The following is a 16,026-nucleotide window of genomic DNA, read 5'->3' as shown; positions in this document are numbered from 1 at the left end:
CCTTTAGGGCATTCCTGCCAGGATTGTGACAATTACCACAACAGCCTGCAAGCAGTTTTCCCCTCCAGTTTAATCCTGGTGAATTGTGGTTCTGATTCCCAGGATGGCTAGCTAGTTCAGGAACCTCACCTCTCAATATAAAGCCAAATGCAATCATTTAACAATTATTTACCAAATACCTACTCTATTTAAAGTCAGGTATCCTAAAACTTGACAGCACACAAAAGAAACAGTTCAGCCCTTCAAAGATTATCTATTTAAGAAGACAAGCTACACAAACAAAACAAGAAGGCAACAACACAAGGTCTGGAGATGCCTGCAAAACGTGGAAAGAAGGTCTCAGTAGAGGAGAAAGGAGAGCACCGAAGGATGGCAGAGCTCAGATGCAGTCAGCATGTGGGTATAGACTTGGGAAAGAGGTAGTGGACAGTAAAAGGAGGGAAGGAAGGAAGGAAATGAATGTGTATTAATTGACATCTATTAGATACCATACCATATCCTAGGAGGCAACAGAATTTATCAGTTCTGTTACAAGCATCCACAGGAACAAAATTGGCACAAATTAGGTCACAGTGCAAATCACTCACTATCTGTGTGACCTTGAGCAAGTCACCTAACTTCTCTAAACCTCAGTTTGCACAATGATGAAAATAGCACCAAGCCCCACAGGGTGGTTGTAAGGACTGAATAAAGTAATAAACATAGAATATGTATCACAATGCATGTAAGTGCTCCACATATACTTGCTGTTATTATTTCTACCAACCCTCCAATAGCCCTGTAAGGCAGAGAGAATCTGGGAAATAGTTGCAGGAAGCAATAACTTGTGAGGTTTGGGCAAAGGAGATAGAAAGGAAGAGATACTATGTGGATACCAAATCTTTGAAGATACCAAATACAATGAAAAAAGATACCATAGCTATGAAGCAATATTATATTCTTTTCATGGACTAGATGGCTATCCTGGAGAAAGAACAAAGAAATCAAGTTAAGCCATATTTTAAACCTGGGTCATAGGAAGAACGGACCATTCTTAGAAGAATGGGTCATTGGACCAATGATGAAAGAAGCAGAGCTGAGAGAGAACACTTGTCTGAGAAAGGTGTTAAGATACTTACTGTCCTCTGAGCAAGAGGAAATGAGGAATAAGATCCTGAGTGAGAAGCTGAGAACAGAGGTATAGAGGGAAAAAATGAAGCTGTGAAGATGGGTTTACCTGGAGAATGCCCACAACAAAAAATTAGAGAAAGAAGGAGGAAGAAGAGGGTGGAAAGCTGGGCAGGTTTAAAGGCATGAAAGATAGGGGAAGTTTTAGGAATTTGGTCCCTCTCTCAAAAGCTACAGATTCCTAGGCTCCTGATGAAGTGACAGGCACAGCTTGTAGACTCAATAGTCTTCTGATTCAATTAGGTGGACCTAGCCTAGACTCTTCAAATTGATACCAAGTGGCAACACAAGAGTCAAATGCATGGCAGTACAGGCAGGGAGACCTGCCAGAGGCCAATTTTCTCCTCTATACACCTTAATTTCTTCAACTATTAATAATCACTACATCAATATGGAAAATGAGTAATCCTCTTCATCAAATATACCTGAATCTATTGTTCCGGTACTAACGCCTGAGAAAAAGACTTTGGATCTGACTAGCAAGAGATCATCAATAACACTTCACAGAATGTTTGGCTGGAGATTCCAGCGTATAGTAGAGGCCAAACAGAAGGCAGGCATGTTCACAATAAAAACTGAATTCTGTTTTACTAGCAGCTCGGTGAACCAGTCAGACTGTGTGCTCTTTCTTTCTTTTTTTAAAAAATATTTTATTTATTTATTTTTAGAGAGAAGGAAAGGGAAGGAGAAGGAGAGGAAGAGAAACACCTATGTGAGAGAGAAACATCCCTTTGGTTTGCGGAGTGACGCCCAACCAAAAAAGTCACAACAGTCAAGGCAGCATCAGTGTTTTCTTTGGATCTGCACACTCACCCTAAAGGTCAGCATCCTTTCCAAAGTGACACAGGCTGCCTTTTACTTATTCCTAGGAAACACAGGAAAGTGATGGAACAATCTCAGCGCTCTTGGAGACAGCTCAGAGAACTGTCTCCAAACAGGGCAGGTACCAGATGCACCAGACAAGCACAGAGGCAGGAAGAAGAGTGAAGTAACAGGCATCGGAGCAGAAGAGAATGAGCATGGTCTTACAGTTAAGTCCTGTGTTCTAGTCCTGGTTCCACCTATTTCCAACTAAGGAGAGGAACCTAACAAGAACCTCAGCTTCCTCCTCTGTGTGTTTGGAATGACACTTATCTCACTGGCTTATTAGATTAGATAATATATGTCAAGTGATGGGCACATAATAGAAATTCACAGTAGAAACCCTTTCTTTCTCCTCCAGTGATTTGAAATAACAAGGAATTTTATTTTCTGTTAAAATGCAAATCTCCTTCCCCTCTCACTCTTCTCTGAATGACCAAATACATCCTCGAAGTTCTTATCAACTACTACTTTGACTGGAATAGGCCCTAAGAATGGGCCTGAGCTTGCTAGTAGGGAAAAAGCAAATGACAAAAGGAGAGTGGAAAGGCTTGACCACATCAGAGACAGCCCCAGACAGGGTGCAGTATCACCTGGGCACGGGCATACTATAATTAGTAGTTCTTGATCAATGCCTGTTGAATGAACAAACCAGTGACTGAAGACGACCAGGCTGTCTTAATCAAGATGCTGTTTAACTTCTTGAACATATAAGGCTATTTTTAAAACCCAAGTTCTGTAGTACTTCATAGAGTATGATTCATAAGTTCTGTAGTACTTCATAGAGTATGATTCATAAAAATTGTACATATTCATAAAATATGTACAATTTTTAATTGTTGATGTCCCCACCTCCAAATTCTAGAGGTTCAGAATCGCCAAGACTGGAGTCCTAGAATCTGCTCTAAGTGCCTCCAGCACACTGAAGTTTGAGTGCCACGGACTGTCTCCACCAGCTCGTTGGAGTTATGGTGCTCTCGCAATTCTCTTTCAGAAGTGTTTACTACCTCAGAGCTTCATATGATAAAGATGAAGACTATTGGCTGATTTTTTAGAAGTTAAAACAAAGCATATGGGAGCACAAAGGAGTGACTGATTTTGCGGAGTTGTGGGGAGGGCAGGTTCCAAGAAATCCAAGTGCTGAGGGAAGGATATTACTAGCAAAGTCATGCGCATGAGAAAGGAAAGTATACATTGCCTTGCTTCTCAGCACTTTTTCTTTGAATCTCTTCTTTTCACAAACACAAATGGTCACACCAACATCAGATTTGATAAACCCCTGTATTATCACCAGGCTAGGGGAATTTTTCCAACTTTTTCTTTCAGTCCTCTGTTTTACAAAGACAATCGTATATTTTTTCAGCTTGTTCCAAATGTAAAATCATGTTCTCAGATAAGCTGTTTCTCATGGCACAGGCCTCCTCTGGAGATTTTGACACATGTCCTGCCCTCATCTTGCAAACTGTTGACAGGAACAAAATGCAGGGAATACTGGGAGTGCCTAAAATACAATGTGCCAGGAGAATTTTGCTGCGATGAGAGGGAAGTTCAAAGGGATGATCCTTTGCCATTCTGACTGTGAATGCAAGAGTGACAAATTCAATGGAGGAGGATGTGAAAAGCAAGTGGAAGATACATAGGTGAGACATCTTTGCAGGCATGCCCCTGGAGGATTTAAATGTAGTATAACAGAATGGATCATCTGGAATCCCTGCTCCTTTTGAAATGTATCCAAGGACTCTTTGATTATGAAAAACTTCACAACAAATATTTACTAAGTACCTACTAAGGGCCAGGCTCTGTGCTACAACCTACACAAGTGTTTGGCTCAATTAGTAAGCAATGGATCGGGCCTGTTTGTCTGGATGGTTTTAGCTTCACACCCATAGTGACACATCAGTCTCTTCTTGCCTCATGGCTTTCTCCTGTGAGCATATTACCTACTATGCACTACACACATAATTTGATCTACATGAAAAACAAGAAAGAGAGGGTAGATATGATCTTGTCCAGGGAAAATGTACCTACACCAAATAGCTAAAGAGGAAGAGCAGAGACATTGGTCCCAAACAAACCTGACCTCAGATCCTGACTGAAACACTAAGTAGCTAAGAATGTAAAGAGCCTGGCATATAATAGGTGTTTAATAAGTGATAATCATTCTAATTATTATTTGCCACTATTCCTGCAAAACCCTTGGGACTTTTGAAAGCTGATACTTTTTTAGTTGATTATTTCAGGGTTTGTCAGCCTTGGTACTACTAACCTTTGGGGCTAACAGTATTTTGTTGTGAAGAATTGCCCTGTGTGTGATAGAATGTGTAACAACATCCCTGGCATCTACCCACTAGATGCCAGTAGCAACACCCCCACCCCAACCCAAGTTATGGCAATTAACAACACCTCCACGGATATTGCCAAATGTGTCTTATGGAGCAAAGTCGCCCCTGGATAAGAACCACTATATTAGTTGAGTAATTGATGTTGCCAAGTTTATAGAATCCCAAGCTTCTGACCATGTTGATCATGCCATTGAGTTGTTGGGTGAATCCAATTGCATACCAATAGGAGGCAGCCTCAGTTTCATTTATTCTACAGTATATTGTGCTATCATAGTTTCCTCCTTTTCCTCTTTTCATGAACAAAAAACTAATCATGTTTTACTCTCCTATTTCCAATGATGATATAGACACCTTCCCCCCCCCCCCCGCCCCGAAAACTGGTATCATACTAAGTTCCTAAAATAACAGCAACATAAAATCACCAGTAAAAACAAGCATTGCCCTGGCAGGCGTGGCTCAGTGGATTGAGCACCGGCCTGAAAACAGAAAGGTTGCCAGTTTGATTCCCAGTCAGGGCACATGCCTGGGTTTCAGGCCAGGTTTCCAGTTGGGGCACATGAGAGGCAACCAATCACACATTGATGCTTCTCTCCCTCTCTTTCTCCCTTCCTTCCCCTCTCTCAAACAAATAAATAAATAAATAATGTAAAGCAAAACCAAAATAAGGATTTCACAATAACTGTAGCTAACTTAGATCAGAATGTTCATACTTAAGATCCTTTGTAGTTGCCATTCTGCAAAGGATGCTTGGGTGTTTTATTCTGAAAACATGTCCTTTCTGTCCACAGCTAGTAAGAAGAGTGAGAAGATTGGCCCTTCCACAACCTTTACAACAGTTCTAGTTCTTCTCTTTCCAGAATATGCAATGAACACCCGCATGTTTTGTACTTTGAATGGCAAAGACAGAGAAATGAGGAAGCTCTCACCATTCTGAATGGCTCCTGTGTATGGTTCAATTCAGGAGAAAAATGTGTTTTATAGCATAAGCTCGGAATGGGGCGAAGTGTTAAAATTCACATCTTAAATGGTAAGTTATTCATCCAGAAATCAGAAAGTATTTACTGTGTGTTAGTGATAGAGCCAGTGTTACACGATGTAAAACAGGCTTCAGGAAAGTCCAAGGTAGAGAGTGAAATAATTAGAAATAACTAGAAAAAAATTAAGTCCTAAACAGAAGGATTAACTGAAAGCACACTACAGGTTAAAAGAAGGCAGAGCTATGTGAGAGCTGCAATGGTTCACTCATTTGAAAAACATTATCAATTACATTGAATGACAAGACACTCCACTAGTTACCCAAATACTGCGGTATGGGCTCCGTTTTACTAAAATGTGTATATATGTCTATAATTACAAATTTGTCTATGTGTGATGAAGCAAAGGAGCAGGGTGCAATAACAGACTAATGAAAGAGAATGGTGGCTACTTAGAGTGGGTAGGTGGAAATGGAAGGCTTCTCCCAGGCGATGAAGAAGAAAGGGAATGTTTCAGCAAACCAAACAGCATGTGCAAAGATCTTGAAGCACAAATGAGCTGAATAAGTGTGAGAAACTTAAAGGTGGCAAAGGGAGAAAGGACCTTTAGGTACCCCGGTGCAGGGATGGTCCCAGGAAGAATTCCTTAGCAACGTTACCAATCTCCTTTATTCAGTGTCTGGGAATGGTTCCTTTCCATTCAACCTTTATGACATAAGGTATATACAAATGACTTTCAAACTAAGTGCAAGAGAAAAAGGAAACATCAGAAAATGACCAATTTGTGATAAAAAATAGTAATTGGATTAAATGTAAACAACCTGAAAGTAAATTTCACAGTCTATGTATTTGATCACAATATTTACACAAAAGATGCAATTTCTCTAGAGGCTCTGACTCAGCCCTATTAAAAACACGGGAGCCCTGACTAGTGTAGCTCAGTTAGTTGGAGTGTCGTCCTGTAAACTGAAATGTTGCTGGTTCAATCCCCTGTCAGGGCACATACAGGAGGCACCCAATTGATGTTTCTCTCTTTTTCTCTCCCTTCCTGAGTCTCTCAAAACAATGAATAAATGTCCCGAGGTGAGGGGAAGAAACACACAAACAAGGGAAGACCCAGGATAGGATCCTCAGTGCTGGTAGGGCCGTGGTTCTCAAACTTTAGTTGCATCAGTTACCTGAAGAGCTTGTTTTAAAAAAACACAAAACAACAGACTCCTGGATCCCATCCCACATTTTCTGATTCAGTAGGTCAGGGGAGGGCCTAAGAACTGCATTTCCAACAAGTTTCTGGGGATGCTACTGGGGCTGGTCAATGGCTCACACTTGGGGAACCACTAGTGTGGCACATTTGGGGAAACTACCTCTCTGTGAACTCAGAATCCCAACCTCAGTAATGGAATTGGCAAGAGATACTGTAGCAGAAGAATGATCAAAACCCAGTTTTCAGTTTTGAACTAGCATGTACAGAGTAGTGTCTCCTCTGTGCCAAGTGATTTCATAAGTTATTTCATTTTACTGGTACATGATGCTCTGAAAGGCAGGTATTATCACCCATGTTTTATACATGTGGAAAAGAGTCTAGGTGAGATAATGTGAATTTCCTGAGATCAGTGGTTCGTGAGCGACAGAGCCAGGATTCAAGCCTGTTTTAATCACTGCATTACTTTGCCTCTTAAGCAAGCAGTTCCTCATCCCAGCTCGCCTGGACAGTAATGCTCCCCCTGGCTCCAGACTGCAGAGCACCCCCGGAAAGCACTCTGATGCCTGACCCTAGTGTAGTTAGTGAGGGGTGGACACAGTGTTCACAGACTCCCAGGTGCTGCTAGGGACCTGAACTTGTACGAAGTTTTCTTTCTTATGGGAGGGACTAAGATCTATTAATCCTCCACAAAAGCATTATGCTAGGCATGTTACATACACCCTCCCTTTCTAAGTCACCAGAGGTGGTTTCCAATCTGTGGGTACAGTTAAGTATTTTAAAGATTTTATTTATTTATTTTTAGAGAGGGAAGGGAAGGAGAAAGGAGAAGGAGAGAGAGAGAGAAACATCAATGTGCGGTTGCTGGGGGCCGTTGGCTGAAACCCAGGCATGTGCCCTGACTGGGAATCGAACCTGCAACATTTTGATTTGCAGCCCGCGCTCAATCCACTGAGCTACGCCAGCCAGGGCTACAGTTAAGTATTTTAAAACACAGGCTGAGACTGGCCTGCGATCAACTCTCCTTCTGCCACTTATTAGTTATATGACTAGCTAACTTACTTGACTTTACTAAAGCTCTATTTTCCTGCTTTTAATAAGCAGGCATTAACAATAGTAACCACCCTAAAGAGTTGTGAGAAATTCCTGAGTCAACTGCATTGTAAAGTTCTCAGCACAGTGCTTAGCACACAGCACATACACCATAATTATTAGCTGTTATTTCTGACTTGTTATCCATTTTATTTTAAAATTGGTCATGTTAGAGGACTTTTAATTATTGCTGTACTAGACCCTGTAGGACACACAGTTTCCTTCTGTTTATATGTCATGAGTTTTGGAATATTTAATTGGTAGATCCAGGAAATATGAACAATGGGCATCTTGATTTCACATGCCCCATCCCAATTAAGAAAAGTGTCTCCAGGTACCATTATAGACAAAGCAGAGGGGAAATGGCCTAGATTGTGCATTTTATGCAAATTAAAAATAATTAAATAACCAGAGCTAATGAGCATTGATTCATTGAGTGATATTAAAATGGATGGAGGGTTGATATTAAGAGGCCTGATAACCCCACTATTCCAAGTATTGGTTGAGTTACATTATGAGGTCATGTGCTCTGTTCTCAGTGCCAGGTTAAAAGGGAAACTTTCCTCAACTGTAAAGCAATCAGGTGATGTTGAGCAGGATGGGAATGGATGGAGAAACCAGAGCATATTAGAAAGATAACTAGCATGGAGAAGAGAAGATTAAGATACAATTCATAAAGAAAGGAGGAACAGACTACCTTATTCTGTGTTTTCGATATAGCACTCCAGAGCAGTAGTTGGCAGCCCATTAGTGGAAATCAATTGAACAGGTTAACCAGCATTTTAAAATAAATAGAATAAAACATGACAGAAAATACCCATCTAAAAGGGTATAATTGCTATTCCATAAAACTTCAGTTTTAGTTTAGTTTATATTAAAATTTGTACATGTGAGTCTAAATGTAAATGTATACTAATGGTGGGTCCCAGTAAACAAAATTTATGTTTATTTTATTTTTTTTAGAGAGAGGGGAAGAGAAGGAGAAAGAGGGAGAGAAACATCTATCACTTGCAAGTACCTTGACCAGGGACCAAACCGCCCTGATCTAGAATCAAACTGGTGACTCTTCAAACTGGCTTTGTGGGAGGACACCCAACCACCTGAGCCACACTGGCCAGGGGGAAAAATGTTTTTAAAGCTCTAGAATGCAAAATATAGAGAACAGTATGCAAGAACAGTAAGTCAGGTTTCAGCTCCCTGCTAAGAAAGTGTTAGAAGAATGATCACTGTATCACCCTAGACAAGGTTTTCTTAGGGTAGGATGCCCTCCCCCATGCATACGACAACCCTTCTAGTGACAATCTAGGTCAGGCTGAGTGACCACACATTAGGGAAGGAGGACCCTGGGTGTGCACTGGAATAGGACACTTAGATGCCCTGACTCTTCAAAACAGAGTAGATCAGACTTCAGCTTCTGTTACAAGAGAGAATAGAGAAAATCAAAACCTCAATATCCAAACTCCAGAAGTCATGGAGTTCCAGAATCCAGCAGAAGGGATTGATCCATGTTATGTGTTATATAAAATGGAGCACACATCAAATCCCTGAGGCTATTGAGGATTTCTGCTGCAAGAAGGATTAATTTCCAGCATCCATTTTCTAATTGAGGTGATAAAATAAGATGCCCATCAGCAAGTATATCTCATTGCTGTAAGCACCTACTGGAGTCCAGTGGGGACTGAATACTCGATGATAGCAACGGAGCTGTGCTTCTCCACCTCCTAACAAAGCGAGCTAAAATCCAGTACAAAGAGCTGAGCATGCCCAGATGCTGCTCTCACGCCTAGGGCTGCTGGATAAAACACCCCGTTGGATTTGAATTTCAGATAAGCAACATTTTTTTAGCATAGTATATCCCAAACGTTGCAGAGGACACAAATATACTAAAAGCAGTAATTGTTTTACCTGAAATTCACATTTAACTGGTATCCTGTATCTTTGTTTGCTAATTCTGACAATATCTTCCTACTCTAGGTTATGTCCCTGTACCTGCTTTAAAGGATTCCTCAGTCTCTCATTTGGTAAACAATGTGGAATATCAGCTCCAGAGTGGATGGTAGTACAATGATGATGATCTCAATGGGAAAGGAGTGAAATTCACATGAACTTTATCCCACTGAACCCCACTGAGCCAAATGTAAGGGCCTTTTACTGGTGGGACAGACTCCCTGAGCCATGAAGACATGCACAGCATTTGACAAAGGAGTTAATAAGGTTACAGTCCCACTTTGTAGTTTCCACATTAACCAGAGACTTGCATGAGAGAGAATACTCAGTTTCATTCACTGACACTCCCTTATTCAGCCCTCAGTTACCTGGACCCTAGAGGAGGAGCTGACTGTGGCTGTGGCCAGCTGTTCTAAGGCAGATGTGGTGCTGTTCATGCCCTGGACCTTTGTTCTTGCAGATCACACTGTGAGGAATTGCTCTCCTCCAGGAAGCCTGCCTGGCTTCCCCAGACCTCCATGATTGAGCCCCCTCTTCTCGGCTGCCCCATGCCCCCTTGTACACTTCCCTTATCTCACTCACCATAATAATTGGTTTTATTAATAATTCCACTGGAGGTGGAGGTAGCAGGTGTCCATCAAGGACATAGTCCATAGTCAAGGACATTTAGTCCACAGCAAATGTTCAGAATCTGGAAACCCTCCTTTAAGTTTTGGAGGGAAATGGCTTTTAGAGTAAAATAAAAATGTTTTTTAAAGGATGAGATAGTCTAAATTCTCGGGCTGGTCAACCACAAAGGGCTACAGCAATGGACTTTTCTTTTTGGTCAGCAGCCTGTAACTAGCAAACCTCTGGGGACAGAAAGGAAAGAGCCCCGGCAGGTTACAATGCCAGCAGTAGACCCTCCTCATTCAGCCTCCTTTAACCACAAACTTTCCATAGGGCTCATTTCAGATAAGGTCCTTTCTCTATTTTCTTAAGAACCTGAGGTTTCCAGGTTCTTAAGATATTGACTGTAAAACAGTGACTTAAAGCAGCTACAGTGTCTGTCCACCCTTCCCGGTAGTCTTTTAAAAAACCCTCTGAAAAGAGGATAAAAATAAATCTTGCCAACTCTGCATTTGGGGGTACAAAGGTCACACGGAGAAGAGAATTAAGCAGCATTAGATAGATGTACGTTTCTGACATGAAAACAACCACACGTGTGCCCAGATGAGGAGTGTCCATGTCTAGCAATCCCGTAAAAAGTGCGTGTCAGCAGGCAGCAGACAGGCTAGAGACAGAGAAACCACCCTGAACATCTGTTTCCCTATTTTGCCAAAAAGCAGTCTTTTATCCTTTTTAATAATCTGACCTGTTCCATTTTCTGGCAGAGAGCCCCAGGAAGGCAAGGACTGCCTTTTCTGTTCCTATTGCAGCCTAGGATGGGAAAAGGAAAGAGGGGGCTAGAGAAGGAAGGGGGACAAGACTGACGTAGGGAAGCAGGGACAGAAGTGGGGCAGAGAGAGAGACAGGAGAGAAGAGGGGAGAAAAGAGGAAAGCATACCAGGGAGCAGGAGAGAAACAAATGACATCAAATCAGTTTAATGTGCCCACCTGGAGCAAAACTAATTTGAGAGAAACAAAAACAAACAGGACATATTCCAGAATGATCATCCAGTAAGAATGTGATGCAGGAACCGAAAGCATAGTTCTCTTGAGCAGATGAAGCTGGTTACTTAACACTCTTTAGACCCCAGTAGCCCCTAACAAGTGATGAAATACCACCATTCCTACGTAATCATGATTGTGTTTCGTATTCAGGAGTAGCTGGACACAGTATTATATATTTCTAGTAAAACCATCTCTTTGGCAAGGAAAATGTCCTTTCCATTTGTGTGTGTGTGTCCATGCGTGTACCTTATTTTCTTGCTCTTTCTTTTCTTTAGCCAAGGTAGATAAGCATTTATGTCTCGGAATTTATTGCCATTTTCCCTTTCCTACTCCATTCTCTTCCTGAAATAAAACTCCACCTCTTGGGCAACGTGTAGTATCACTTTGCAAACAAACCTCTGGGGCTGCCCTGGCTGGTGTGGCTCAATGGATTGAGTGCAGGCCTGTAAGGCAAGGGGGTCTCTGGTTTGATTCCTGGTCAGGGCACATGCCTGGATTGCGGGTGGGGGCAGGGGTGTGCTAGGGGCAACCATGCATTGATGTTTCTCTCCCTCTGTTTCTCCCCCCTTCCCCTCTAAAGGTAAATAAATAAAATCTTTTAAAAAACAAAAACAGATCTTTGGGGAGCGGTGATCAATTTTACACCAGAGCCTGAGTCCACCTGCCCTTAGTTATTTGTTTAGTAATTCGTTCAGATTTCTCTCCAGGCTTCCACTGACCTGCCCCAAATCATGCTGCTGCAAAGGTTTATTTTCCTATAGAAATAGCATCTGTGCCCTCAGAAACCATGAGAGGCTTGGTTTCTGGCTTGGTACCTGTCCCCAGGTACCCTACACTGGAATACAGAGCAGGAAAAGCAGGAAGTAAAGGAAGCTGAGAGAAGTTCTTCTGGTCTTCAAGTCCCACTACAGAAAATTCTTTTAAAACATATTGATCACTATGTGATGGTCTAATAAAAAATGCATGCCTTTGAGTACCTACCATTCATTTATTCAACAAGAATGTATTGAACAGCCAGCCATATACTGTACCGCCAGGCTCTGTGCTAGCTCCTTCCACATGTTATTTTATGTCACCCACAATCCAATCTCTCTGGGAGGAGGGCAACTTGTCTACTCTCCTCCCCAGGAAACTCAGGTTGGCTCTGGAGCCAGAGATTATATTTTGAATCTAAACTTTGCCTCTATCTGTGTGACATCAGACAGACAATTTAACTTCTCTGAGCCCATTTCCTCCTCTGTAAAGTGAAAATAGTTTCTTCTGCTTTACTGAGTTGTTCTGAGGATGAAATGAGCAACATACCCCAAAAGACTGACAATGGAAGAGACTAAGTGGCCCAGGTTTGGGGAGCTCTAACAATGGTGAACAATTCTGTGAATGTTTTGTTGCAGCCAGGAGGTCAGACCACACCCCTGTAGTTGGGTGAGGTTTCCTGTGAAGGGAATTGAATTTTCCACTGTCAATCATCCTGAGAAAAGTTAAACTGGGATGAAAACTCCCTCCCTCTCGGAAGCTATGTTCTGGGAATGCAGGAGGTGGAAGGCAGGAGAAATAGGCTTCCAAGGGTGGTGAGATCTGGGGTGGATTGGGGGGGCGGGGGGCAGCTCATGGCCCTGGCTGTTTGGAGGCTGACTCAGAGTTGGCCATGGAGCCAACCTGATCCCAGACTCTCAGTGGTGCTAAGCTTGTGTAGGAAATAGAAAGACCTGGCTCCATTCTGAGCCTGAAAGAGTATAGAGGAGAGTAGTGTCCTCATCTCTGAGGCCAACAGAGGGTAAGACGATGGGAAGCCAGTCAGACTCCCAGCAAGCAAATGCCACACTTTCAAGTTCTGGTGTGAGCAGGGGCAGCAGCAGTGATGGCCGGAGACATGTCACTGGTTTCTGAAGAAGAGAGGGCTTGGAGCAGATATCACAGTGCCCACTAGCCTCAGTGAGCTGTGTCTGAATTCTAGCTCCCCTGGCGAAGGCTGGAGTAGCCAGAACTTACTCTGTGGGTGCAAAGGAGCAACCTCTGAGAATTCTTGGATATAAACTTGGGAGATAACCTTAGAGAAAGACCTGATTTCTTAGTAATATGGCCAGACATGTGCTCAGAAATCCTTCTATTTGGGGGTACTAATGTGGGTGACATGATTTAAACTCCAGGCTAGGAAGCTGAGTAGACTGTTTGCACATGTTAAGTGCCCGGCACCAAGTAGGTGAATATTAAGTCTAGGACCTTTCTCCTTATTGATCCCCATGTGTGGGAGTTAAGAAACTTTGGATGCCTGATATATTGACTTTAAACAGATTTTTCATAAGTGTTGTGTCTTGACACATCCTCTCAACATGGGGTGGGGAAGAGCAAATGCATAAAAACATTTTTTTAATTATATGTCAAAAATTAAATCTTCCAGAAGGTTTTGACCATGGCCAAAGGTGTCAGAGCACTTGCCTAGGGACATGAAAACATAGTAAATGTTTAATGATGGTTATTTCATTTGAGCATTCCTCCTAAAGTGCATTTACTCCTCACAATCATCACAATCATGCCCTGAAGCTGGTACTGTTATCATCCTCATCGTATCAGTCAGGGCCTTCTCAGAAGATGGATGGCTCACCCAAAAGTCTGACAGAGGGACTATTGACAAAAGTGTGATGGGCCGGGTTAAGGGAAGACAAGTGATGGAGAAGGGCCTGGGGCCAGGCACAGTGGGAAGCTGTGACCACCCCTAAGTCAGAGGTTCTGGACCCATAAGCACTGATGCTGTGAGAGAGGGTTGCTCTAGAGAGCTGTGGCTAGAATAAAATAACCTTCTTATCCTACAGCCTAAAGGGCAGGGAGACGTGCTCTTTTCACTCTCCCCTATCCTGCCAGTGCCTCTCACTGGCCACATCCATCTGGAATCCAGAGGACCCATTCCAAAAGGTAAGTTTTCCAGGGCACAAAGGAGAGTGCTGAAGGCTGGTGAGTGGGGCTAGAAGAGTATCAGAAAATAGTTGGCCCACGATTTCACAGATTAGGAAACAGAGGCAGGGATTAAGGGATATGCCCATGGTTGTAAAGCAAGTAAGAGGGGGAGCAAAAATCAAACCCACATGCTCTTAACCCCTAAAAATGGTTTTAACATTTCAATTTTTAAGAATGCTAGAAGATAACCTGGATAAGCCAAAGAAACAAACAAAGGAGAAAGAGAGAGATAGGTCACAGGTGAAAAGATTCACCTGTGAATCTTCACAGGTGAATCCCAAGGCATCTTCATGACAAGCAAAGAGGCCAATCTTAGAAATATATAACTATGAAAAGACACAGTATCTGTGAATGACTATGTCACTCACTTATAGTACAACAAACATTTATTGAACATTTATGTGTGCCAAGTACTGTGTTGATTGGTTGCTATATTGACCACGAAGAATGAGGAGGCCATAATCGAGGGTAGTTGCTCACAAGTCTGGCTCTACATTGGAATCATTTGAGAGGTGAGTTGAAACACACAAACACACACACATGCTGATAAAACGCTGCTGGTTAGGTCTACATTCCAAGGATTCTAATATACTTGGTCAGAGTTAGGACCTGGCCTCAGGACTTTTAATAGCTCCCCCAATTCTAATGTGTAGGCTTGAGAATCACTAGCAGGACATGACACCTGGACTTAGTGTCAAGGGTGGACTGGGAGCCAGCCATGGGAGGAAGGGAGGAGGGGGAGGGAAGGCTCGCAGACAAAGGGAAGAGATCTGAATTTAGAGGCCTGCCCCATAGTTCAATATAACCAGAAAGTTACAGTGAGTGGGGGAAATGCAGATGGTCCTCCTATGCTGGACCAGTCCTCTAGGTTTGGGGGAGTCGATCAGGGTTATTAGACAATGGCACATAAGGTCATATCCGAGTTCATCCCAATTCTCTATGCATTCTCTCTTGCCTCCTGAGATGGTGATCACTTCTCTCTATGGATGGCACTACAGAAAGGCTTTATAGAGGTGCAGGCTTTGCCTCCCTGGAAAATGGGACAGCCACAGGATAGGGAGTATATTTCTGGACTCTCCATTGCAGGCAGCCTTTAATATAGCATTCATCTAGACATACGCTTTTTCTCCTGCCTTAAAAAAACACTTCTTTGGTAACTTAATTTCATTATGTAATCTTGCTACAAAACAGAATTAATTCCCCATGGAGGGAGTTGTAGTTCATTTGGAGACATAAGTAAAATTTGGAGGTGAAACAGACTGCTGATTATGTCACAAGAAAATAGTAGAACTGTCACTAAAGAACTCAGATGGAACACCATCCCACATGCTGCTCCAGGGACAAATCACTGAATAATTCAGTTGACCTGATCGCCCTGCTCGAGCATCTGTTTTTGGAGACTAGGTATGTTGCAAAGAAATTTGTAGGAATAAAGATGGTTTGGGTTACTTAGTGGGACAACTGATAAGAACTATTCTATCCTTCATGCATAGGAAATAAATATTTTTCAAATTAATAGCAATAATAATAAAAAATAATAAAACAACAGCAACAAATACTTCCTGAATACTTGCATATACAACACACATGGTGCTTTACATGCACCATAATTTCATCCATGCGAGGTCTCCAAGTGGATTGATGAGACAATTGAGGCTGAGAGAACTTTGGTCACTTGCCCAAGTTCACAAGTAAGTGCAGTGATACAATTCGAACTAAGTTTTTATGACTTACCTCCACCTCTACCCTTATATTCTAGCCAGGGGGGTGAATCTGTGTTCCTCTGTGCTCCAGAAAGGATAACTACTTGAAAACCTCACCAACTGCTATAAGTGGC

At 42.3% G+C, this 16,026-nt stretch overlaps 1 protein-coding gene across 3 annotated transcripts in view; it reads right to left on the bottom strand.

The window, feature by feature from the left end:
* The window catches only part of AMOTL1 (angiomotin like 1), a 149,245-nt gene that overhangs the window by 94,856 nt on the left and 38,363 nt on the right, over positions 1–16,026 (bottom strand). The window lies entirely within an intron of this gene.

This window comes from Phyllostomus discolor, chromosome 6 (genome assembly GCF_004126475.2).
Source record: "Phyllostomus discolor isolate MPI-MPIP mPhyDis1 chromosome 6, mPhyDis1.pri.v3, whole genome shotgun sequence".
Classification (NCBI taxonomy): domain Eukaryota; kingdom Metazoa; phylum Chordata; class Mammalia; order Chiroptera; family Phyllostomidae; genus Phyllostomus; species Phyllostomus discolor.
The sequence above is the reverse complement of the archived record's forward strand: the minus strand, read 5'-3'. Positions and strand labels throughout refer to the sequence as shown.